This window comes from Protopterus annectens, chromosome 11.part0 (assembly GCF_019279795.1).
Source record: "Protopterus annectens isolate FY-2018-M chromosome 11.part0, PAN1.0, whole genome shotgun sequence".
Taxonomy (NCBI): domain Eukaryota; kingdom Metazoa; phylum Chordata; order Ceratodontiformes; family Protopteridae; genus Protopterus; species Protopterus annectens.
This window is the reverse complement of record NC_056745.1, coordinates 475,367,444-475,393,730: the sequence shown is the minus strand read 5'-3', so window position 1 is coordinate 475,393,730 and position 26,287 is coordinate 475,367,444. Positions and strand designations below refer to the sequence as shown.

The following is a 26,287-nucleotide window of genomic DNA, read 5'->3' as shown; positions in this document are numbered from 1 at the left end:
ATTAATTCTTTCTCATGTTTGTTCAAAAACTTTTAAGATGCTTAGCAAGGGATTAAAAGTAGGTTTTCTGAGTATTGTGTAAGCCAATATCCTTGCAATACATGTAAATAAACTTTCTAGTGAAGAATTTGTCCAAAAGTCTTGTATCAGACCTTTCTGTAGGTTTGCAATTCAAACCCAGTTCCAGTACCCGGGCATGACTAGGACTTGAAACCTGGATAAATTAAATATCTTGGTCCTAACTCACTACCTGTCAAGTCTTTCTTCCTCAGGTTTTCCCTCTGGTTTACTGTGTCTTCCCCTGAAAAGAATTCTTTGCCTCTCAGCCAAACAATTGGCTTCTGAGGAGATGTCCAGGGGAGTAGAGGGGGAAGTTAAAGGAAATATCCCATGGTGTTCTCACTCAAATTGGACAGTTGACCTTCTGAAGGGACATCCCAACTGACTACTGCAGCAGGGATGGAACTGTAATTGAAAGAACCATCTGAACCAGTAGATGAAGGGAAACACCACTATTTTTAAAGGTGGAATGGCTGAGAACTGACTTTTTTTTTTTCCTGGAATCGAAGGAATATGCATTTTGTCATAAAGCACTTTGTAGCCTTTTTATCACCATTTTCTCAAACCATGTGACTAAGCAGTACATGGTCATCTTCACACCACATCTCTGGCATATTAGAAAGCATGGAATTGATCTGAACTTTCTCTCTAGCTTCCTTCATTAAGGCTGGTATGGAGTAATAAGTCTGACATTGAAACCCATCAGTAAAAGGAATCTTCAACAGTACCATTGGGACACTTGAGACTCCTAAGGGACTTTGGTTAAGGTCAACACAATGTTCAGAATACTTCAGTTGCCGGTGCACGATATCTTAAGATGTTTTAAAAGTTCAGTTAACTCCTTCAGTTCTTTTAGATGCCCCCTCTGCTTGCCCAGCATGCAAAAACGGCTAACTTTAAAATTGTGGTTACATCTTTAAAAACACTGGTTTGCTTCTATAATGGGGGGGGTGGAGTGGCAGTTGGCAAGTTTCCTTCTACTTTTCAGAACTACAAGATTCATATCTGGCAGTGTATTCCATATCTCTCTTGCTCAAAACTTTGAGAGACTTTTGTATCTCTGAAGGTGTGCAGTGTGCAAGGCTCCAGTTAAGGCTGTCCCTCAAACTAGTGTAATGTGTACAGTCCAACATACCAGTTAACGCACCAAAAAACGTATTAAGTGTTAAAATCACAGATCCACAGATAAGTGCTTTCATCTATTTTTTTACAGGAGACTTCCAGCAGAATCTGCAAAAATTATCCACATAGTTTAAATACATGGCATATGTATCTGGTTCTGCCTTGATTCTGTGACAATAGAAACCTCAAAGGCACTTAACCCTATTGCATCCAATATACTTTTATAAAAAGTATTTGAAAAATATACATTTTATTAAACATACGCACATAAATTGTATAAAAATATGTAAATGTAAAATCGTACTTAAATTAAACCTTAAGTATAACTACTATTTGTTTGCCCTTAATTTTAATGCTGGGACCAAGGAAACGTGATCATTCATTTCAGGGAATGTACAGGCATCTAACCTTAACTGCCAGATCGTTTCCCTGTACTAAGTTTTGTTTCCCAGTCCCTTCCTCTCCAGTTTACTTGTTCCAAAACCCAAAATTTATAATAGCAGTGTGTGCCTATAAAGAGCATTTGTTTCCGTCTTCTAACTTGTCATACACATGTTCATATATACGTTTCCTTCAATTCAGTGTGGTTTTACCAATGTAAAATGCCCAGCAGGACATACGATAAACCAAATGTACCACCCCTTTGGACTAAGATGCAGTACGTCACTGTCGACTTGAAGTGTATACTTGGGAGTATCTAAACCTTTACAACTGGCCAGAAAAATGCACTGTGAAAATCTTCCACATTTGTGTACCTATTCTACTAGTCCCTCTGCCCATTTCTTTTTTTCTGAAATCTTAAGGTTAGAATTCCACTTGTAACTGTCTAAATTGCTGAAAATATCAGACCACTTGGGCATTCTTTTAAACATATCCCAAATACTGTTTAGTAGTCTTAATCCACCAAGTGTCCTAACTGTAAGTGGTCACAAAATCCAATCTTAGAAATTGGACCAACCTAGGGACCTCCAATTTTTGTTTCCTCCCTGAAGTAGGGGTATGTATAGGTTCATAGTTTGGTATTAGGCTATCAGCCCTAGGGCCTATACAAGCCTAGCCATAATTTCCTGGATACTTCTTCCCACAAGATTTATTTCCCTGGAACGCTGTATAGCAGGGTGACTGACATGATCCCTAGAGTGAATTTCCTATCTCCCATCCAATCGTCAAGTTTCCTTTTGAAGAGGGCCAAGGAGGCGCTCCGCTTGACATGTATGGGGAGTGTCTGGGTTAGGAACCTATCCCTCCCATGTTTTTTCATTGTGATGTTTAGATCCCATGTTTTTTCATTGTGATGTTTAGATCCCTAGAGCGTGTGGTTGGGATTGGGATTGTGGAGCATGTCCAACAGCTCGGGGTTTGACATGTCCTTAAGCAGCGATTGCCACAGAGTATAGCTGGAGTTTTTTAGATGGTCAGCATAGGGCATCTGATTTAGGCCTGTGATTCTTAGTGAGGTATTTGTGGCCCTTCTGGCTGTCTTGTGAGGTATATACCATATGGGGTGTTTTACTCTAATGGGTCCAAGGGATGAGTACAGTAGGACAATGACCTCCTTTTTTCTGGATGAAAAGCCCTTTTATGAGGTGTGCCACATAGGATTTCCTGACCGTTGTGGTAATGTGGTTATCGAAGGGTGAGACCACTGTCCACGTGTCCCCAAGTCTCTCACTTTCAGTGTTTGGTGTACTGCCATCTGTGGTAATTCATGGGTACATGTTTTTTCCCCAAAGGGGATAACTATACATTTCTTGGACTTTAAGCTTGAGCCCATGGCTGTGGCACCAAGCATCTATTTCTGTAAGGCCCTTTTGTAGAATGTCCACATTTGGGGATTCAGTAATGGCTCCCAGTTTGGCTAACAGTTCGCAGATGACTGTAGTCCCTTGGTGTTGGCCTGTACTTAGATGCCAAATGAGCAGTCCCAGGACTGAACCCTGAGGTACTCCACTTGTCCTGGAGCTGGATTTGGAGTCTGCTACTTTTACAGTCTGGGTTCTGTCAGTAAGCCAGTTGGCAACCCATCGAATGACTTGGAAATTTATGCCCAGCTAAGTAAGTTTATCTATGATTCCAGAGTGGGGGGTGGTGTCTAAGGCCTTGGCGAGGTCCAGATAGGCTGTGTGGACTGCCTTACCCTTGTCCACAGCTCTGGAGACTGATTCGAAGAAGTCTGTCAGGTTCAGGAGACTATCGGCCCTTCATGAACCCAAACTGGGTGGGGTCCAGTGTTTGTAGGTTGCCAATGTCTTTAGTTCCACGCCCTTGCAGATCAGGCTCATCAGACTGAAGGGACAGTAGTTCCTGGGATTCAAGGTGGATCCCCCTAGTGGAGTGGGATAACTGTAGCTGTGCACCACTCAGTGGGCATGAAGCCTGAGGTTGAGGCTATGATTAAACATGACACGAGGTGCCAGTTCATTTTGTAGTTCATGTAGTACACAGCCCAAGATGTAATCTGGTCCCATGGATGCTGTATTCTTAGCTTTGGAGAGTGGTTTCTACCTGTGTGGCTGTGATTACTGGAATTTCTCAATCTTTTGGGTATTGAGATGGGCCCATCAGGGGGGGAGAGGGGGGTGAAGTTGGCACTAAATCTGCCAGGATATTGGCGATATCCTTGGGATCGGTGTATTTAATGTATGTTGTCCCCCACCCTCCTATGTTTTTATAGGAACTATAGTAATAGTAACAATCGTATGGAAGGGTCCTGTTGAATTAATTTCCCCGTTTATGGTCTCAGCACTACAACAGAATATTTTACCCATAAGATGGTGCAGCAGGTAGCGTGGTCATCTCGCAGCAAGAGGTTCTCCGGTTTGATCCTCTGCTGGGGTTCCTTCTGTGCAGTCTGCATGTCCTCCCTGTAGTTGCATGGGTTTCCTCTGGGTGCTCTGGTTTCCCTACACATCCCAAAGATGTGCTGTAGGTGGATTGGGTACTCTAAATTGGCCCTAGGCATGAGTGTGTGCCTTCTGTGGAAGGTTGGTTGCAAAGCTGGAAACTCTACAAACTCCACTGCCAATCATGAGCAGACAGGTGATCTGCTGTGGTAACACCTAACTGGGAAAACTGCTAAATACCCACGAGATAGGTATTTAAGTCCGTTACTTGGGCATTTAAAAAAAAAAAAAACATTTTGCAATAAATTTGTTCAGAGTGTATAGGAAAAAATATTTCTCTAATTCTTACTTGCAGTTATGATGGACTATCCCCCTTTTCAAAAACACAATATAGTAAAGGGAAGAATTAAACCAAGAACTAAACTGTGTTCATCCACTCTTTTTCTGAAAGGGGATACCCTGATTGCCTTATAGTTCACATAAAAGAACAGATGCTGCAAGGGCGGGGGACATGCATCCCCCTACTTCAGGGAGAAGGAATAATGAAAATTGGAGGTCCCCAGGTTGGTCCATTTTCTAAGATACCATATTTTGTGATCACTTATGGTCAGGACACTTGGTATTTTAAGACCATAAGCAGTGTTTGGGATGTCTTTAAAAGAATGCCCTGTAAGTCTGATTTTTCAACAAACAACTTGGATATAGTTACGAGAGGAATTCTAATCTTAAGGAGATTTTAGAAAAAAAAGATGAAATAGGCAGAGGCGCAATTAAGGTACACATACATGTGGAAGATGTTCAGTGAATCTTTCTGGCCAATTGTAATGTTTAGATATTCCAAGTATACACTAAAAGTTGACAGTGACACAGTACTGCAGCTGTTCCAAAGGGGTGGTACATTTGGTTTATTGCACGTCCTGCTGGGCATTTTGTTAAAACCAAACTGAATTGAAGGCAGCGTATGTGAACATGTGTACCGCAAGTAGGGATGCACACAAGCTATTATAAATTCTAGGTTTTGGAACAAGTAAACTGTAGTGCTAGAGGAGGGGACTGGGGGGAAAAAACTCCAAGTACAGGGAAGTGATCTGGCAGTTAAGGTTAGATGCCTGTATATTTCCCTGGCATGATTGTTTCCTTGGTCCCAGCATTAAAATTAAGGGCATGGGTTCAATTTTAAGTGATTTTTGCATTTACATATATTTAATATACAATGTTTTTAATAAAATGTATGTATTTTTTAAATATATTTTTGAATACGCAAGTGTATTGGATGTAATGGGGTTAAGTGCCTGAGGTTTTTATTGTCATCAGAAAGGCAGAGCCAATCTGATACATATGCCACGTATTTAAACTCTGGATAATTTTTGCAGATTCTGATGAATTCTCCTGTAGTGAGATGAAAGTGCTTTAATTTTTGTGGCGTTGTGTACATTACAGTATTTCATTCGTTTGTGGAGGGACAACCTTAATTGGAGCCTTGCACACTGAATTTTTCGTTTTGGTCACTTTATTCAGTGTAGTTTTCTTGTGATCTGAGGGCATCAAAGACTCAACATGTTGCAGAGGTTATAATGGGGATTTTTGTACTAGAGGACGTTGGATACATTTCATTGGATCATATGCGGGGTAGCATTGTTGGGGGTAGCATTTAGTGATTTGAATTTTTTTATTGTATGGCTTAAATGTATATAGGTCTGATTTTTTTGACATTTTGTTAAGTCTTGAAAGTGGTGAGTAAAGGTTTGCCAATTCTGTTCTCTGCTGTCTTTCAGTGGTTCTTTTGGTGTAATTTCTACCACTGTCTGGTCTTATTCTTGAGTTCCAAATTTCCTTCCAACTCATCCCAGCAGTGCTTATTGGAACTGGAGCTTCTTGGCTTCAGAATGGATGCTTACACCAGCCCTTGCCTACACTGGGCTCTGTGCCTCAGCTGCTGGTGAGTGCAGTGGCTTTCTTCAGACTGCTCATTGGTTTGGGGTTGGTGTGTAGTCCCTTCTGCCACCATGGATAAGTTTGTCCACATCCTCTGCGACTGTTGGTGTCCACTGTGGCACAGGGGAACCATCTGTGGGCCTGGGAGTTTTTTTTTTTTTTTTTTTCAGGAAGCTCTTCTCAAAGGGGTCAGGAAGAGAGTTGAGTACCATTGAGAAGTGAGTACCATTTCTGTCAGTCTCCTTCTGTGGATGCCCCTAGAAGATGAGAGGTTGCACATACAAAGACACTGACAAGGATTTGTTCACAAGGATTTTTTCACCTTGGTCAGGTTGTGGGCATTCTATCCTAGAGTAGAAATGCATTCCAAAAAAACTGGGTTAGTATATTCCTTTTGAAACTTGGATTCTGACAGTGATGACCTAGACTCTCAAATCAAGAATGTGACCCCCCCCCCCCCAAGAAGGTTTGTCCAACTCCATATTTTTCTGCGACTAGTTCTAGGCTGAAGTTTTTATTTTGTGGGAACCAGTGTATGTTCCCCTGGATAAACATACCAGATAAATTATATGCTGTAAGTGGAGTTAATTTCCTCCTAATGTCAGGCTTTGATGCCTGCATTAACCGACTCCTCAGCATTTGGTCTTTAAAAGCATACTAAATACCAGCTCCCCCTTCAGATGGGAAGGTAAGGTTTTTGATATTTTTGAAGAGAATTCTCCAATTTGTCTGGTGTTGACAGTTGGGATTGTTCTGCCACACTTTCAGAAGGTATGTGTTGTCTTAATTGTAACTAACTGGTCTCGGGTGTCTAATCATGCTTTGAAGTACTTTGAGAAGATGTGCCTGGGTACATGTGTAAAAGCTTTGAGGCAAGTCCTGAGATTTTAAATTACACTAGACAAGGAGATTTTTGTTTGACCCTGCTGCTTATGTTCTCACAGAACTGAAATTGTTTCAGGAGATTACTAAGATTTCAAACCACACATCAATCTTAAACTCTGCATTTTAAGACTAAATTGGTTCCTGTCCTGAAACAGGGAAATGAAAAATGGCAGTTGGGGAACGATGAGGCTAACTTTCAAGAAGACTGTCCCCCCAATTAGTCTGTCCTTTTAGGCTGTCTACCACTTTCCCTTTGGCAGTAAATTTGTGGCACACTAATGTCTTCTAGGCTGTTTACAAATGTTTATCTCCAGGGGATAGCTCTTTGCAGACTGCAAGGCATTTCCCCTAATTTTGATGAATTGCTGACCTTTGCAGAGTCTCTGGTATGAAGTAAAGGAACCCATGTAATTCTGGGCTTCCAGGTAGACTTGGTCACTCTTCTAGAGAGCTTTTCCAAAGGCGTCTGGAAGCTCCTGATCCAGTATGACAGAATCTTGGGAGTCTAGGATTCATGGCTTCCAGAATTCTCAATTTCTCTTGCCAGGTTGTGCAAGGTTTAAGTGAACCCAACAGTTACTTTGATACCAGTTTTGGTCTTTGTGTACTGGATGGATTTCAAATACACTAATTTTATCCTTACGGGGATTTAATTGTCTTCGATTTTAAACTGAGGCCTGTGTTATGCCTAAATGTGTTTGTGTTTTTTTTTTTTTTTTTTTTTTTCAAAAGTAAGAACTCTGACAAAATATTCTTGAGCTAGTTCTCAAATATAGCATCTATGTACTGCCCCACTGGCTTTCTTCCCACAAGCTGGTAACCTAAATCCCCAAACCATCGGATGTCTAGTGATGTTTACATCCCAGGTTTGTAGGACATTGGTGGCGAAGTCTCCATTTAAGGTCCAATTGTAACCACCAAAATGTTGATGTGGCTTAAGCTCCTAGATCGTTCTGATATCAACTGTAATGTTGATGCAAACTAAATGGGAAGCTAGAGCAAACTGGCCTGGTGGTCCACGTGCATAAATGTATATTCTTACTATCATTTGTTTTACATGATTGTTCTATACAATATAAGCTGCTTGGAGGATACAGCAGAACTAAAGATCCACACAAAGATCAAAATCAATGAGGGTACTGAAATATGGTCAGAAAAGACATCCCATGAATTGGAAGCAAAGGATGGCATCCTTTATTTAAGGAAGTTAAGAAAACAATACAATAAACTTAACCGGCACGCGTCAGGATTGGTAGATGCCGGGTAACTGTAGTTTCTGGCTGCTTGAGTTACTATTAAAAATAGGCCTGACTAATGTAACCTATACTATTTGGTTTGATTTGCTCTCTGGTTGGGGAGAGGGAGTCATCTTCCTTTTTAAAACCTAAAAAAGCAAGTTATATTTCTGCTGGGGGAAACTGTGCAGCACATGAAAATTGTACTCTGTTTTGCCAGTTGCTAGAGTTCTGGTTAAATGAGTTTACTGTATTTTGAACTTTGTGTCATAAATTTAGCCAACACCTTGAGTGCGAACTTCATCCCTGAGAACTATACAAAACTTGCATAGTTTTCCAAAGAACACTTGATGATAAAGGTACTTAACAAAAATAAGTCCTCCATAGGACCTGGTAATATACCCAGCTGATGTGTGCAGGTAGATAAGATAGACTTGCTGCCACAGCCGTTCAGACTGAGCTTTGCTGCTGTCTTCCAGAGGTATGGGGCATAACAGTTGTTGCAACTAAAGTGCCTGTGGTGCCCATGTTGCAACTAGGTGCCTGCCGTTTCTCCCCATGTTGCAACTAAAGTGCCTGCTGTGCCCCAGTGGTTAGGAAATCTGGCACAGCAGATTACAAAAGGCACCTTCTTCTCTAGATCCATAGTCCTCCATTCTGCACTTTCTTCCTAGAAAACTGCTCTGAGCTGTCTTTGACTTATCCTAGTAGTTCATAATTTAAAATTATCTGGCCCAAAAGATCTTGGCTACCAGGTGAAGCTGGAGGCCCTGTCCCTGTATATATTGCTTTGCCCCCCCATGAATCTAGATCTGTTGCTTGCTTTTTGCACCATTAGTCTCAAAGACTTGATTCCATAAATTGGTCTGGTGAACACTAAGTTTAGATCAACCTGCTTTTACAAATCACAGAAACACTACTACTTCTAGATCAAACTTCACTCCATGTGAAGTAACGTGATGCACTAGATTCAACTGAGTTTTAAAAAAAAAAAAAAAAAAAAAATGGATGGGTATTCACAAATTCACCTCTCACCTCTCCTTGCTTTTTCAAACAGCCAGTCATGGCAAAGTCCTGAGTGGATACAGACAACCTGCTTCTAACTGTTTATGCTTATCTAATCAAACGTTAAAGGTAATGAGACTGAGGACCCCAGCATAGGAGGTTACTAGGCTATTGGCCCTGAGGCCTTTTTAAGCCTAACCCAAGAGTTTGGCCCATGTTTAGACAAATCGGCACCTGATTCCCCTGTCCAGCAGGGATGTGGGTGGAATCCCAGGGGCATATTTTCTGATGGTGTTTCACTGTTGCAGTCCTAACCAATTGGTTATCTGGCTCCTGGTGGCCCTCGATTGGCCAGAATACCAAAGGTAAGTAAATGACATTGGCTGTTTAAGGACATCAGTACGTCCGATACCAAAGGAGGCAGCAGACGTCACTTCCCCAGTCTTCCTTGCCATGGAGCCCAAAACAGAAGCTTTTTTGCACAAGTGCTGGTCTGCTGTTTACATTTTTGGTTTCAGATTACAAAGTTTACTACAGCCAAGTACCCCGTTGGGATCCCCCTTTTTTCCTCCTTGCCATAACAAATGTCAGAGTTAATTCTTGCATGTGGAAAACAGATTCCCCATAGAAATTTTCATTCCTGTTGTATTTGTTTAGGCCTTGACCACGACGTTCCTAATTGTGATCTCTGTGCTTCCTTTAATCCACATACTATTCGTTGTCAGGCTAAGCTTTTGGCTAAGCATTTTGGAGTGTGGCCTAAGTTTCAGTACGGCGTCCAGTGTCTTCATACTTCAGATGTCCCCAAGAAGCATAAGGGCAAGGACCGTGCCAGGCTTGAGGGCCAGGTCTTCAGAGAAGTTGGTTCAGTCCTGCAGTAGCCAGTGAGGTGCCTTTGCAGCCCCTGCAGTCCATGGATTTTCAACCACAGGCCTCGGTTGAGACCATTTTGGAGTCCCCAGGCCTCTGGCTTCCATTGTCTTCTAACTTTCCACCTGTTGCCTCTTTAGCCAGAGCCACTAAGCTGGCTCCAGTGTTTGAGGCTTCCATTCTTCGATGTTTTTCACACTTGCAATATCTGCCTGCAGGTAGTGCTCAGCTGGCCTGAATACCAGTCTTCTGATTTCTGCATCAGATGCGGGGTCTCTTCCATGCTGTCAGGGGTATAAAACATGCAGCCAACACCATTACATCAGTCTTTCTTGCTGTGTGGTGCCCGAAGCAGAAGCAGTTCAAGTGCCAGTCGGCCAACTCCTGAAAGTTTAGAATTTCAGATCCTAAATCTTCAAAAAAGTACCCCATTGGGGATCCTTTTTCTTGCTCCAACCAGTGTCGGTAAAAGTTAACAGTTGTCTTAACTGTGGAAAGCAAATGCCTCATATTTTCATTCATGCTGCATCCCTTGTTTAGGTCCAGACCATGACGTCCCTCGCTGTTTGAGTGCCTTGTTCAATCCCCAAATTATCTGTGGGGCTATTTTTGCAGCCAGTTACTTTCGTACTTGGTTGCAGTACTCTGAAATAGCTTTAAGCCCTCAGACTACTGATCTTCCAAAAAAGTAAGGGTAAAGAGACTGCATAGGCCCAAAACTGCAGACTGTGCTTCCGTTAAGCTAGTCTCCAGTCTGCCAGTACTTGGTGAGGTGCCTTCGCAGCCCCTTATACCTGCTACTTCAAATTCGCAGGCCTCTACTGAGACCCATTCTGAGTCTGGTATGCTGCAAGATGCTTAGTCTATGGAACTTGCAGATGTCTCATCCTTGGATGGGTCTGGAGCTGCTGTGCAGGCACTGGCTTCTGAGGGTGTATTCAGGCCTACAGGCTTTCATTTTAAACGGATGTCTGTTTCCATCCAGAAGTTCCGAATCCCTCAGGCCTAAAACTCGCACTACAACTAGAAAACTACCAGTCTGCGAGCTCAGGCCCATATGCCTCAAAAACAAATGCTTAGAATGGCTGAAGACCTTATTATATTGGGGAAAGCCAGCCTTCCCCCTCGGAGACCTAGAACTGAATTTCTTACTGGTTCTTCTGATCAGGAATCTCTGCTCCTTCTGATTTTACCAGGATTTGCCCTTATCTACTTATAAGGATTCCATTCCCTCTGCTTCCCTTCCAGAAGATTTTTCTTTCGGTGAAACCTTGCATACTCTTGGGGAGAATTTCCGCTGGAAAAGCCAGGATTACCCTGAGTCCAAAAAGAGGCTTAAGTAATTCTTACTCCTGTCCCAACACAGGCCTCTAGCTATCCCTCCTGTTCTGGACATTGCAGATGCTTTCTTGGAATCTAGCCTTACTCCAAACACTACCTCCAGCTCCCAGAAAACCTGACTGGTGTTGCAGAATACCCAACTGTCAAGTTCCTCTTCAGGAATCTTTCTGTGGATCCAAAGACCATTTCAAGGACCAAAAGGCATTAAGGCTACTGCTGCCAAAAATCCTACCCCTTCTGATAGATTCTAGAGCCTTAGACAGATTGGGTAAGAAGGTATAAACTTCTGCTACTTTGGCCATTAGGGCTTTAAATTGGCAGTTGCATATGTTAAAGTAGCCGCAGCATATTATGAGACTAAAACAGAAAATGATGATTCCTGACTGCTGAATACAATTACAGGCTTTAATTCATCCTGCAGAATAAGTTGGTAAACATACTTTGCAATATGGTTTTGACACTTTACAAGCATCTTGCAGGGCTGCTGTCACTGGATCTGTACTTAGGTGTGCTTGACTAAAGGAACAAAACTTGCCAGATCATGTTAAAGCTAAAACAGACCGCCTTTTTGTCAACAAAGCCGAAGTCTTCAAAAGGATGGAGGAAAAAGCTAAATCTATGCAACCTGTTAAAGATTTCCTACAAGTACAGCCTCCCAGATTTAGTAGCCATTGGCTTTCAAAGAATTGGTCCTTTCCAGTCTCTTCCAGGCCTTCAGTCCAAACCCAGGAACAGCAGACCACCTAGGTTAGTCTCAGGCTGCACACAGACCTAAGCAGTGGGGGGGCTCCCATTTCCAAAGGAGGGAGTAGTAAGCCTTCCCCCCCTATGGAAAAATGGCACAATGACTTTACCTTAACCCTTCCAAGCCCTGCTCAACTGCCTGCTCCCTTGGGAGGAAAGCTTGCCCTGCATGCAAAAACCTGGGAACTAATTACCCAGGACAAATGGGTTTTGAACATAGTTTCTCAATAATAGATTCCACTTCCACACACTACCAACCCCAAACAGTTGTCCAGACCTACCCCCAAATCAGTGGGCAGAGGCCCAACAGCAGGTTCTCTTCCAAGTATCAGGGCTGTTCATCCTGTCCCAGCAGAACAAAAGGGGTCAAGGTTTTCAAGACTTTTCCTGGTAGCCAGAAAAGACTGCTCCTGGTGTCTTATTTTGGACCTCTCTCTCTTAACACCTTTTTCTAGTAATTCCAAAATACAAGGTGCTAACAGGTTCTTCCTATGCTAGGCAAAGATGCCTGGCTGGCAACCTTAGACTTGAAGCTTACCTGCACATTCCAATAAGGGAATCTTGCAGGAAATACCTACACTTAGTGCCCATCAGTACTCTGCACTTCCCTTTGGATTATCTACTGCGCCCAGGGTATTTATTGTGTAGCTCCAGCCATTGCTTGACTGCATATGAGGAAAGTACAGTGGTATCTAAAAAGCCTATGGTGTCAGCTTTCTCAGGACCTGGAATAAATTCCCATCATTCCTTGTATAAAGACAAAGTTCCTTTGGTGGTCAGAGGCCTGCTACTGCAACAAGGGGCTCCCTTTCACTCTACCCCCTGCTGCCCAAACCCTAACAGATGCATCAGACTATGCATTGGGGGTTCACTTGACAGGGCAGTGCATTCAAGGCAAGTGGAACTGGAGTCAAATCCACCTGCATATCAATCAAAAATGTTAGCTGTACAGAATTCCCTGACAGCCTTCAAAGACTATTCTTCCAGGACAACTATTGGTAAAGGCAGACAACACCACTGTTGTGATACATAAACAAGCAGGGGGATCCCACTTGTAACCTCTTTGCAGACTAGCCATGGCTTTGTGGAACAGCTTTGAGCTACCAAGTGCACCTACAAGTTCAATTCCTGCCAGGCTAGCTAAATTCACTGGCAGACAACTTAAGCAGAAATCTCATGGACCTACACGAATGTAAACCAAAAATATTTAACCTCTTGAGGGGAGACAAATGGGTCTACCTCTGGAGTTCCCCCCCATTTGCCTCCCCTCAACTACCAATTGGACAAATTCTGCGCAAGGACTCCCCCACAGTGAAGCTTGGAAAGTGGATGCCCTGTCCTTTACCTGAGAGCCTCTGTTTAATGCCTTCCTCTCAAACGTTCTGCTAAAGATCAAAGAGGACAAGCCAAGGAAAATGCTGATTGCACAGGACTGGCCATGCCAGCACTGGTACCCCAGTATGACACTGCTGCAACCATGACACCTGCCTCAGAGACCCCTTCCTTGCTGTCCCAGCAGATGGGCCAGATTCTGCACCCTTAGCTTCAAACCGTGAACCTTGCGACCTGGCTAATTCCTTGAGCTCTCCTCTAGTATCCCTCAGTAAGCAGGTGCTAGATGTCATTCTGGAGGCAAGGAGGCCTAGTAGTAGAAAATCCTATGCTGAAAAGTGGAAAAGAACTGTTTCTGCAGCCAGACTCCGGGGATGGGCACAATGGTGCCCAGCTTACCTCATTCTTCAGTATTTAACAGATGTTCCACAAGGGCCTGTCCTTGTCAATTAAAATTCATGCCTCTGCCATTTCAGCCCATTATAATACTGAGCCACCCCTCTTCTCTCACCCCCTGCTAAAACACTTCCTTAGAGGGTTAAGAGCCCCACTCCAGCCTGGGACCTTAACTTTGTATTGGAAAAGCTCACCCCCCCCTTTGAGCCAGCTGCAACAGCAGAGTTGAAATTCCTTTCTTGGAAAACAGCCTTCCTTCTAGCCGTCACTTCAGCAAGAAGTGTGAATTACAGGCCCTCATGGCAGTGGGACCCTTCATTATCTTCCATGTGGACAAGGTTTCCCTCTGGACCAACCCTTCCTTTATGTCCAAGGTGATGTCTAATGTGGCCCTAAATCAGTCCATTCATTTGCCTACTTTTTTTCCCCTAATCCACAGAAGGGGGACTAATACTGCACTCTCTGGATTTGCATAGACAACTTGGATTTTATTTGGACAGGATTAAGCCTCTCAGAAAATCTGAACAGCTGCTAGTTGGCTTTGCTGCAGGGGCAGAGGGGAAGGCTGTTTCAAAGCAAACCATTTCCAAATGGATAGCCCATTGCATTAATTTCTGCTACAAGCACTAGGGAAAACCTACCCCACAGGGGATAAGATCACATTCCTCCAAGGCTGCATCTACCTCTGCAGCCTTTCTGAATAGTCCCTACCTGGGACGTCCTTGAAGCTGCTACCTGGAGCTCTACATATCTTCAAGCATTGCCACATGCCTATTTTTCTAAATCAAGAGCTGGTTTAGCCACTGCAGTCTTGCAGGGCTTAATAGCTGGCCCTAATGCTCTAACTCAACTCAAATGTGATTTCCAACAGTGAAACGCTAAGAACTTAGTACGGTTGTGTACACTTACCATAAATGTAGATGTTGGTGTATTCGCTGTTGCAGTCCTGGTTACCCTCCCTCCAGCCCCCTGACTTCTCTTGGTTCTTGTTTGGTATATTTAGTTTTTCTGGTGTATTTGCTTTTTGATGGTGTACCATAATATAAAATTGCTTCCCATTGTGGAGGCACCTGAGATCTGGGGCAAGAAACTGATGTAATGGTGTTGGCTGTGTTTTATACCCCTGATGACCTGATGTCATGACAACACAGAAATCCCAAGACTCCGGTATTCAGGCTGGCTGAGGGCTACCTGCAGGCAGATAACCCAAATGTGATGACTGCAACAGTGAGTACACACACTAACTTCTACATTTTATGGTAAGTGTACACAACTACTTTCTGACAGCAGGCTCATACAGACTACCTCTGCCACTACAGCAGTTGCTAAGCCTCCAGAGTCCTTCAGACTTGCAAGTAAATCCTCCTGTCATAAGCTTGTGAAGAAACAGGCTCCAGTTTCCTCTCGTTCCCCTCTATCTCAAATGGTTAAAATGGCTAATAACCTTTTGACTATTAGGGGTGCACAGCCTTCTCCTTCAAAAAGGGGTAGGGATGTCTCCCCAGAGGCTTTATCTTCAGATTCTGATACTTCTACCATTTGTACTGATTAAGAGGAAGTTTCTCTGGCTTTTTCTCCTTTTGAGGATTCTGATGCAGCGGAATCTATTCCTTCTGCTTAAGAGTATTTCTCTCTTGGTAATACTCTGAATACTGTCTGGGAGCATTTTAAATTGGGAAAGCTAAGAATACTCTCAGAGCATTTTAAATGGGGAAAGCATCAGGGAGTTTTTGGATTTGCCTCGTAAGCGTCTGGCTATTCCTCCAGTGTTTGGAAGTGGTGGCTTTTCTGGAAAATTCCTTTACTCTGAATTATGTTCTTCTTGCTCCCAGGAAATCTGACAGGTTCTATAGAGTCCCTGATTCTCATTTGTTTCTTTAGGAGTCTGCTAGCTGACCCAGAGGTTTTCTCAAGGGCCTAAAGGAGTTAAGGCCACTTACCAAAAATCCTGTTCCGACAGGTAACTTAGGAACCTAGATAGGTGGGATAAAAAGTTTATACCTCTGCCACTTTTGCTATTGGGTCTACTAATTGCCTTTTTCATGTGCTTAAGTATCAGCAGCACACCTTGGAGGCTATTAAGTCAAAGATTGCAAGTGTGCCTCTTGACAGTGTGCAGGATTTGCTGAATTCTGCCAGTCTGGTCAAACATTCATTACATTGTGGTTTTGACATTCTAGAAGCCTCCTGCAGGGTGATGGCTACTGGATCTGTTATTAGAAGGCATGCTTGGCTCAGGGAACGGCCCATTCCAGAGCATGTTAAGTCTAAGCTTTTAGATGTACCTTTACATAAGGACAGTCATTTTGGCAGCAAAGCAGAGCAAGTGTTCAAAGATGGTGGATAAGTCTATGCAAACAGACTTTCTGCAAGTTCAGCCTCTTCGCTTCAGCAGGAATTGCCCTTCTAAGAGTTGCTGGTTTCCTGCTACCAGCAGACAGAACCATTCCAGGACTAGAGGTTACAAGTCTTCTAGGGGGCAGGTGTCTATCCCTCAAAGGTCTAAGCATTGGCATGCTTTCACTTCTAAGGTGGGAAGTTCTAAGCCTGCATCTCAATCAAAACATTCTCAATGACTGTCCACCGTCTGGCTGTTCTGCTTGTCCAAAGAGTCCTTTAGGGGGCGGGTTGGCCATTTTTGCAAATGTCTGGGCCACCATCACAGATGACAAATGAGTACTCAGAACTGTATCCCTAGGACACAGATTTTCATTCCACTTTTCTGGTAACCAAAGGATTCCTGGACACTCCTCCAAACCAATAATCTGTTCCTGACACTTGTCATTGGTGATTCCATAGTCAGACACACTGATGTCCCGCTCACCAGACTGAGTAAGGAGAAGGTCACAGTAAGCTGCCTGTCGGGTGCTAGAATCCACCACATAACGCAAGCACTCAGGTCTCTCAACAGCAGGTACAAGTACGACTCAGTCATTGTCCACGCTGGTGTCAACGACCTGAGACGTACCTCCTTGGACTACATGAAAAGGGACATCGAGGAGCTCTCTGATTATGTAGCCCAGGCAGGTATGACCCTGACCTTGAGCAGTATCCTACCTTCACCTAGAATGATGCCACAATACAGTGATAAGATGATCAGCTTTAATAATTGGCTTAAATTCTGGTGTCATTCAAAGGGGATCCAATGTCTGTCTGCCTGGGATGACATGCTGGACAAGCCACGCTGCTTCGCAAGGGACTGCTTGCACCTGGGCTTCCGGATATTGGCAAAGGCTCTTGCCACCCCCATAGTGCCTTTTTTAGGCAAGGCTCAAATTCTAAACCTACCACCCTAGAACACCAAAAAGGAAAAAAACTAAGGGTAATGCTGCTCAATGCCAGAAGTCTCAATCTCAAGATGCACGCACTCGAGGCCCTTCTCAATATGGAGAACATCGATGTCTGTGCTGTGACAGAAACCTGGTTCAAGGCTCCTGAGAGCACCCCAGCACTAACAGGTTTCACCTCATATCATGTGTTTCGCCCCAAAATCCGGACAACACCAAGAAAGGAGGGGGTGTCCATATTCATAAAGGACACCCACACCTCAAGGTTGGTGGCAACGACGATGCATCGGAGACCATCCAGGTGCAATTAACCATAGGCAAGACTGCTCTGCAATTTGTAGCATGTTACAGGCCACCCTCTCAAACTCAGGAACCTCACATGGCCTTCCTGAAAACATTGGAGGGGATAAATGCATCTCCAAACACCATCATACTAGGTGACTTCAACTACCCTAATATAGACTGGGAACACTACTCAAGCCCGAACACTCTAACCCAAAGATTCCTGGAGTTCATAAACTCAAATGCCATGGAACAACTAGTCACCATCCCCACAAGAGGAGAAAACATACTTTATCTCATCACGAACATGGGATCAAAATGTTCAACACCGGAAGTATACCCCTCACTGGTGAGATCAGATCATAAACTAATCTCGCTGGAGGTCCTCATCCTGCCCCCACCTGAAAAAAGACCACAGTGAAAAACTTCTCAAAAGCCGATTTCACACTTCTAAAAACTAGTGTGGTCTCCTTTAAGGCCCCTGAGCCAGTGGTAAACATTACTCAAACTGCTGAATCACTTACAAATGCCTTCTACCAGCACCTACAGGACTGCATGGATCAGGCAATCCCAAACAAAACTAAGACTCTCTGTACCAAAGGCAAGCGTCCAGTCTGGTGGACCCCAGCCATAAACAAGCTCTACAACAAAAGGAGGAAGCTACTACAAGATAGAGCAAAATCCTTGAAAGGTAAGACACCTTTGATCATAAGTAAAAAAACTAAGCTCTCATAAAATCATCCAAGGCAAATTTTGAGAGAAAAATCGCCAAGGACTCTAAAGACAATCATAAGGCCTTCTTTAGCTATGTTAGAAACCTAGGAGGAAACTCCCAGATATGCTCAGAATTAGTTCAAAATGATGTGAAAATTACTGAACCTACACACATTGCTAACATACTGGCTGACAGGTTCAGTGCAAACTCCCCCAAAAGGAGAGATATCTATTCCAGAGGATTGTAGCCCCCCAAACATCTCCAACGCCCAGGTGAGAACTGCCCTCATTAAGGCAAAAAACACAGCATCCATGGGACCATGGGACCGGATGGTGTCCCCGGCTGTGTGCTTCATGAACTCAACGAGGAATTAAACCCACAGTTAGGACAGCTGTTTAATCTTAGCCTCACCTCAGGATACGTACCCAAGGAGTGGCGCACTGCGACTGTGGTCCCACTTCATAAGGGCGGTGCCTCCACCGACCCTGGAAATTACCGCCCCATTAGCTTGACAAGCCTTATCTGCAAAGCCATGGAGAGGATCATAATGGAACTCATAAATAAAGACATGGGGAACTTGCAGACTTTGGATCCAACCCAGTTTGGCTTTGTCAAAGGCAGATCCTGCCTCTTAAACTTGTTTGACTTTTTTTCGAGAGGGTCACCAAGGCCATTGATGAGGGAAAGGCAGTCCATACAGCCTACCTCGACCTGGCAAAGGCCTTTGACCCAATACCCCACTCAGGTGTCATCGAAAAACTCATCAGCTTGAATGTAAACCCATACATCACAAGATGGGTTGCAAAACTGGCTAAGTGACAGAACCCACAGGGTCAGAGTTGCTGGAGCCATGTCAGACTCTAAGCCCGTCGCAAGTGGTGTCCCACAGGGCTCAGTCCTGAGTCCACTCTTGTTCGGCATCTACTTTTCTGAAGTACAAGCAAACACAGGAGGGTTATGGCTGAAAAGTTTGCAGATGACTGCAAACTGGGCGTCAGTCAAAAACACATCTGACACAGCTATCCTCCAGAAGGGCCTCACAGAAACGGATAACTGGTGCCAGAGCCATGGCCTGAAGTTAAATGCCAAAAAATGTAGTCATATCCTTCGGGAAAAACAAGGTTACCCCTAGCTACCATATAGGTGGCAATCCACTGAGCACAGAAAGTCATCAGGGATCTGGGGACCCAAGTTGACAGTAGCCTTTCGTTTGACACATGTTGCTAAAGTAGTTAGGAAAACCTTCTATATCGCCCACCTGATCATGAAGGGGTTCACATCTAGATCAAGGGAGGTCATCGTCCCCCTGTACTCATCACTCATTAGACCCATGATTGAGTACAATGCCCCGTTCGGAATGTATCTGACCAGACACCTGCTGCAGCTTGAAAGGCCCCAAAAGTTCCTCACCAAAAGGATAAAGGGTCTCAAAAATATGTCTTATGCTGCCCGACTGAAAACACCAGCTCTATTCAGTCTTGTACAGCTTGCTCAGAGGTGACCTGTGCCTGACATATAAGGCCATGTCAAACCCAGATTTGATGAATATGCTTCACCTCAAAAAATCTAGATCCCTCAGAACCACAAGGGCGGGAGACTTAAAACCTTGACACGGTTATAAATAGAACGTGCTGGAGGGACAGATTCATCACCCAGAGACTCCCTATGCTGTGGAACAAAATCCCGGTACATGTGAGGCAGAGCACCTTGCTGGCCCTGTTCAAGAGGAATCTTGACCAATGGATGGGAGATCGCAGATATACCCCAGGGATTACTTCAGTGTCACTGCTTGACAGAGGCACAGAAAAATGGTAGGCATAGTTTTTATTCAAACTAAAGGGGTGGCGAAAGCCACATAACTATGGGCTAGGCTTATAAATGCCCTTGGGCAGATAGCCTAGTATGAACCTATGCTCAGGTAGGCCAGGGCTTCTATTCTAGACCTTTCCTGGTTCCAAAAAGAAGGCACCTGGCATCCTATCTTAGATCTATCCTTTCTAAACTCTTTCTTGGTAATTCCAAAGTTCAAAATGCTCACTCTGCATCAGCTGCTACCAATGTTGGGCAAGGACTCCTGGCTGGTAACTTTGGATCTGAGGCATATCTGCACAATCCCTATCAGGGAAAGTTGCAGGCAATAACTTCATTTAAGAGTGGGCAAGCAACATTATCAATTCTCTGCACTGCCCTTTGGCTTATCTAATGCTCCCAGAGTTTTCGCAAAGTGCCTAGCTCCAGTCATTGCTTTTTGCAGGCAGAAGAAAATTCAAATTTATCCATACCTGGACGACTGTCTAATTCAAGCAAATTCTCAGGAACAGCTGTTAAAGGATCTGGAATTTGGACTCTTCTCTCCTCTGGGTTACACAAGGAAAACACCAATTTTGGTGCCAACCAAGGAGATAACATTCCTGGGAGAGAGTCTGAACACAGCCACCCAGATATCTCACCCAGGTTAAGCAGGCAACTTTCAGTTAAATTCAAGGATTTGGCAAGCCTGTTCCAGCTCCCTGCAAGGAAATACCTGCAAGTTCTAGGATACATGACCTCTCACATTCTCATTCCCTATGCAAGACTGCATATGAGGAAATTGCAATGGTACCTCGAACTGCGTCAACATTCACAGGACCTGGATGTGAATATTCCTATGCTTCCATGTCTGCCGACCAGTTTCTATGGTGGGTGACAGCCTGTCTACAAAACAAAAGCATGCCTTTTTGCCCACCTCCTGCCATTCAAGTTCTTGCATATCGGACTACACCTGGGGAGCTCACCTGGATGGCAGATGCATGCAGGGACGTTGGAATGCCCAGCAGATGCACCTGCCCATAAACCTAAAGTAGTTGATAGTTCAGCAGGCCTTACTAGCGTTAAAGCATCTTTCTCCAGGAACTCTGTCAGAGCAGAACACCAGTTGTGGTACATCAACAAACAGTGAGGGACTCCTTCTTACCCCCTGTGCAGATAGAGCATGATTCTCTGGTCCACAGCAGCATCCTTGGGCCTGCATCTCCTAGCTCAGTTTCTTCCAGGGGGACTCAATATTTGGCATGCCAGTTGAGCAGCCAGCCAGACCCTGAATCCTCACGAGTGGCAACTGAACAGAGCTGTCTTTTTACAGCCTTTTTAACAGCATCATTCAACATTGGGGCACTCCTCAGGTGGATCTTTTCTCCTCCCCAGACAACCACCTTCTACCACTATATTTTGCACCAGACAGCAAAACGGCAGGGCCTGGAGAGTGGATGCTTCTGTCAGTTTATGCCTTCCTTCCTCCTGTTCCCAGAGTATTGAAGATCAGGGACGAAAGACCAAGGACTATTCTCATAGCTCCAGACTGGCCCAGACAGCATTGGTGTCTACTGCTTTGCTCTCTCCCAGTTTCCTCCTTGGCGTTTTCCTCAAACCAGATCTTTTGGTTCAGGAAGGGGGAAGCATTCTACATCTAGTCTTCAGTCTCTCCATTTGGCAGCATGGCTCATTGTATGAATCCATTTCTTCCCTTTCCCTGCAGGTTAACTTTGGGAGGCCAGGAGGCCTAGCACTAGGAAGTCCTACGCTGGCAAATGGGAAAGATTCTCATTGGGTGCAGGGTAGAGGGGCATCTTCTCGGCCTACCCTTCCTCTGATCTGGAATACTGGGCTGATTTGCTTCAGGGTGGTCTTTCATTTTCCTTTATCAAGATCCATGCTTCAGCCATTTCTGCTCATTGTTCTTTTGAAGCCATTTTCTTTATCCCCTGATGAAAATGTTTCTCAGAGGTGCTTGCAACTTAACCTCCCAGAAGGGCACCTACTCCAGCCTGGGATCTTTTTGTTTTAGAGAAACTCTTCCTCCTTTTGAGCCAGCTGCCACCACAGGTTTAGCCTCTTGGAAGACTGCCTTCCTCTTGGCTGTAACTTCAGCAAGGAGTTTCAGAGCTGCAAGCTTTGGCTGTGGAGCCTTTTCTTTTCCATGTGGATCGTGTCTCTGAGAACCAATCTCTCGTGCCCAAGGTGGTTTCTTGCCTGACTCTTAATCAGTCCATACACCTGCCTACTTTTTTTCCTAATCCTCAAATTGAGGTGAAAGGATCCCATGTTCTCTTGATGTGCACACAGCTCGGGTTTTACCTTGACGGGACTAAAGACCTTTGGAAATCAGCAAATGGATCAGTTTTGCTCCTGGAGCTCAGGACAAAATTTATCTCCTAAGCAAACCATTTCTAAGTGGATTGCACATTGTATTCCTTTCATGGCAAGGTTCCTCAAGGGGTTAGGACCCATTCCACAAGAGCAGCTTCTACTTCTGCAACCTTTTTAAGGGATGTCCCTACTAAAGACATTTTAGAGGCTGCCACATGGTCTTCTGTTCACACTTTCACAAAGCATTATAATTTGCCTTTGTTTTCTAGAACCAGGGCAGGGTTTGCCACTGCTGTTCTACAGGGCATTCTCTCCAGTCCTTGATTCTGTTACCTCCTCCCTTTTCTCTGGACTTTGGTAATCAACCCATTGGTTAGGACAAACAGTGAAACCCTAAACATAGTACAGTTGTCTTACCATAAATGTAGATGTTAGTGTATTCACTGTTGCAGTCCTGGTTTCCCCCTCTCCTTCCCCTTTTTTTGGTCCTGCTCTCCTTTCCTAAAGTGCAGGCTGAATCTGGTTTTCTTTGCAAGGTTACTTTTATTTTTGGTTCAAGCCTTGTTTTCTTGGGGCTCCTGACTTGTGGCAAGAAAGACTGAGGAAGTGACGTTGGCTGCCTCCTTTTGTCAGACATTCTTAACAGATGACAGCTGTCATCGTATTTACTTACCTTTGGTATGGGCAATCTAGGGCTGCCGGGAGCTGGATATCCAATTGGTTAGGACTGCTGGGAGCTGGATAACCCATTGGCTAGGACTGCAGCAGTGAAACATCTGCATTTATGGTAAGTGTACACAACTGTACTTTTCCTATCCAGGTTGTGCTTAAAAAGGGGTAAAGAGGTACTCCGCTTGATGTGAAGGAGTCCATTCCATAGATGAGTCACTGACCAGGATGAGGCCACATGTGTGGGTTACTTGTGTGGAGCTTGACTTGCAGATATGCAGCAGTCCCATCAAGGTGGGGTCTGATGCTAGACAGATGTGACCACTGAGGAGCCTGTATGAAACTGAGTAGAGGGATAGGGCTTTTAGCCAGTCTGTGTATGGTAGATGTTTTAGGCCCTGGATCCTCCTGGTGAGGATCCTCTGGTCTCTCCAGCTGCTGCATTGTGCTTTTCAAGGTACATGCCGAAAGGGGCCTTGTAAGGGAAGAATACAGGGATGTTATGACCTTGTCCCTGGATGAGATTCCTTTACTTATGAGGTGGGCCATGTAGAAAGCTTTCCATACAACGGAAGCAACATGGTGGTAGTCTGGTTGCCATCAACCTGGGTGTCCAAATCCCTCACGACTGAGTGCTTAAGATGTTAATGTGATTTGTGGGGATGTCACTTCCCCAAAGGGGGTGATGCATTTTTTGGTGTTCAGCTTGAGGCCAAGCTTCTGGCACCAGTCACTTGTCTGAGAGCCTCTTGGAGGATGTCCCACATCACTAGGAGAATTTGACTGCACCTAGCTTGCAGTCATCTGCAAACTTGGTCAGCTGTAGCCCACTGGTTTTGGCCTGCACCTCAAGTGTATCCTAAAGAGGTAAAGACCAAACCCTGGGGTATGCCACTTGTTACAGGTCTACTGTTTTGAGGTGGCTTCCCCTATTTTGACTACATGGGTTCCATCAGTGAGCCAGTTTGCTACCCATCTGGTAACATGGATTGATGCCTAGTTGAGTGGGGAGTAGTGTCAAAAGCTTTGGCCAGGTCAAGGTAGGCAGTGTGCAGTCTTCCCTTCATCGAATGCTTTCTCAGTAGTTGACCAAATTTAGCAGACATTACATCCCCTGGACTGAGCCAAACTGGGATCGTGCTTGGAGGTTGCCAGATGTCCTTGTTAATGAGGTCCATAATCCATTTCATGGTCTTGCAGATCGGCTAGTTAGGCTGATGGCTCTAATTTCCCATATTGGTGGACACTCCACCTTTGTGTAAAGGGAAGACTGTGGCTGTCTGCCACTCAGCTGGGGTGAAGCCAATACTCGCTCTTTGGTCGAATAAGGTACCTAATGGTGCTGCAATTTCCTGCCTGAGTTCATGTAAGATGCAGCCTGGGATGTTATCTAGTCCCATGGAAGCTGTATTCTCTGCCTTTGAGAGAGCAGTGATGACCTGTTCCGTAGATGTAAGGGAAGGGGCAGGTACTAGGGAAGTCCTGATTTACTGGGGGAGACAGAGGGGTAAAGTTTTTTGCCGAATTGGTCAGCCAGCAAGTTTGCTATGTCTGACATTTGTGTATGTGGTGTCCTTTACCACCAGTTCTGAAAAGATCTGGGTGCTTCCTTAGGGGTTGCTGACATGTGAAAAAGGCCTTATGATTGTGTATAGTAGATGTGGCCAGTTGGGATTGTTTGGAGGGTTTCACTAGTGCTTTGTTCAGGCCAAGGAGACATTGCTTCCAATTGGGCACCTGCCCCTCCCCCTCCTTGGTCTTGGACAACTTTTTCCTTTTGTTTATACATGTCCACCAGACAGGTTTACCCTTCCTTGTGGAGGATTTGGTCCGGTCAGGTATTCCTGATTACAAGCATTTTATACAAATGCATGCGTAGTGTTTTGGTGCAGTTTTGTGCATTGGTGCCAGTTCCTGGGGGGGCTGTGAAGCTGTTTACAGCCTCCTGAGGGATGGTATAATCTGCTTTGGAGAAGTTTTCTGATCCTAGCTAGAGGGAGGTTGGGGAAGATGGTGACTTTGAAAGTGACTGCTTTGTAGTCTGATTTTTAGCAGGGAGGATGATGCTGTAGGGATGCTGAAGGTTACTCATGTTAATACCAAGGCCAAGATATCGCCCCCTTGTGGGGGATCAACTAGCTGTTCCATCTCTGGGCATTTGTGTTCTGGCATGAGTACTTCCAACCTATACTTGAAGTCAGTCATCCAGGATCAGGGTAAAGGGTTGAATCTTGATAGATTCAAACAGGTCCAAATAGGTGGATTGGGCATCTTGAGTCAGATTTGGGGGCTGGTGGCTAGCTATAATTTGAATAGGGGTCTCATCAATGGTTAACTGCACCTGGAGTGTGTCCTGTGCATCATAAGTGACCAGCCTGGAGGTGTGCATCTTTAATGTATATTGAAACTCCAATGGAGCAGAAATATTCAAAATTTGCTTTAATTACAGGGAGACTTTCTCATCCACTCAATTTTCTTTCTCCTGGTCAGGTATTCAACCCTATTAGAATCTGGTGGCAGAGGAGTTGGTGTCTCAGATTGCCGGTCCAAGCCTTTGTTCGTAGTTTTCCCTCTGTCAATTTAAGTGGACATTGATCCCCCCCCCCGTTTTTAGGTGATCCCTTATTTTGAAGCTTTTTACCAAAGAGTAGTCTGAGTAGTATCCTCCCAGTAGAGTGGTGTGGCTGTCATTTAATGCCCCACAACTGGCCACTTGGATAGTCTGACCAGAAAATACTCAATGTTCTCCACTGTTTGACTTTCTCTCCTTATCTGGTAGGTGTCCCAACTTTCCACTGCCTCTTACTTCAGCTGAACTGTTAGCCAGGGTCATATTTCCTCAGATTCTGGATGCTTTTTGACCTGATCACTCATTTGCTTTGACTGTACATGAGTAACTTGAGGCTTTGTCCTCTTCCAGGTTATGCTCCCTATTCTGGCAAGTCACTCAGATCTTTGTGTTTGGACAGTGAAGTAGTTAGCCTTACAAGTTCTTGTGATTTGTTGAAGGTCTGCACTTTTCATAGTAGGATTGTTAAATATCTGACCATGTAGCCAAATTGCAGTGTCAAGTACTCGTCATCAGTCCACATGGACAGGTGAGCCCATTTCTTCCTAGTTTACTGGAAGTCTTGAATGATCAGTTATTCCATCAAGTTTCATTTAGTGGGCATGTTCCATTCTGTAACGCACACTAGAGCCTTTCCTTGTGCTTACTTTGTTTCCATTATTCTGCTTGAATTGTAGCTTTGGCTGACACATTTTTTGCACCTTAAGATGTTTCTGTTTTCTGTTTTTAGAAATTGTCAACCTGCTTTTTCTACTCTGCTAGAAAAGGAGGCACTTTGGGATAATTTACAACTTCTGTGTTGACAGTTGGGTCTAATTTTAAATTTAGTATTTGTTTGTTCCCCCTAAGATTTGTTCAGTAGTATGCTTGTA

At 44.3% G+C, this 26,287-nt stretch overlaps 1 protein-coding gene across 1 annotated transcript in view; it reads left to right on the top strand.

Moving 5' to 3' along the window:
- The window catches only part of NAP1L1 (nucleosome assembly protein 1 like 1), a 1,039,563-nt gene that overhangs the window by 26,581 nt on the left and 986,695 nt on the right, over positions 1–26,287 (top strand). The gene's annotated exons all lie outside the window — the stretch shown is intronic.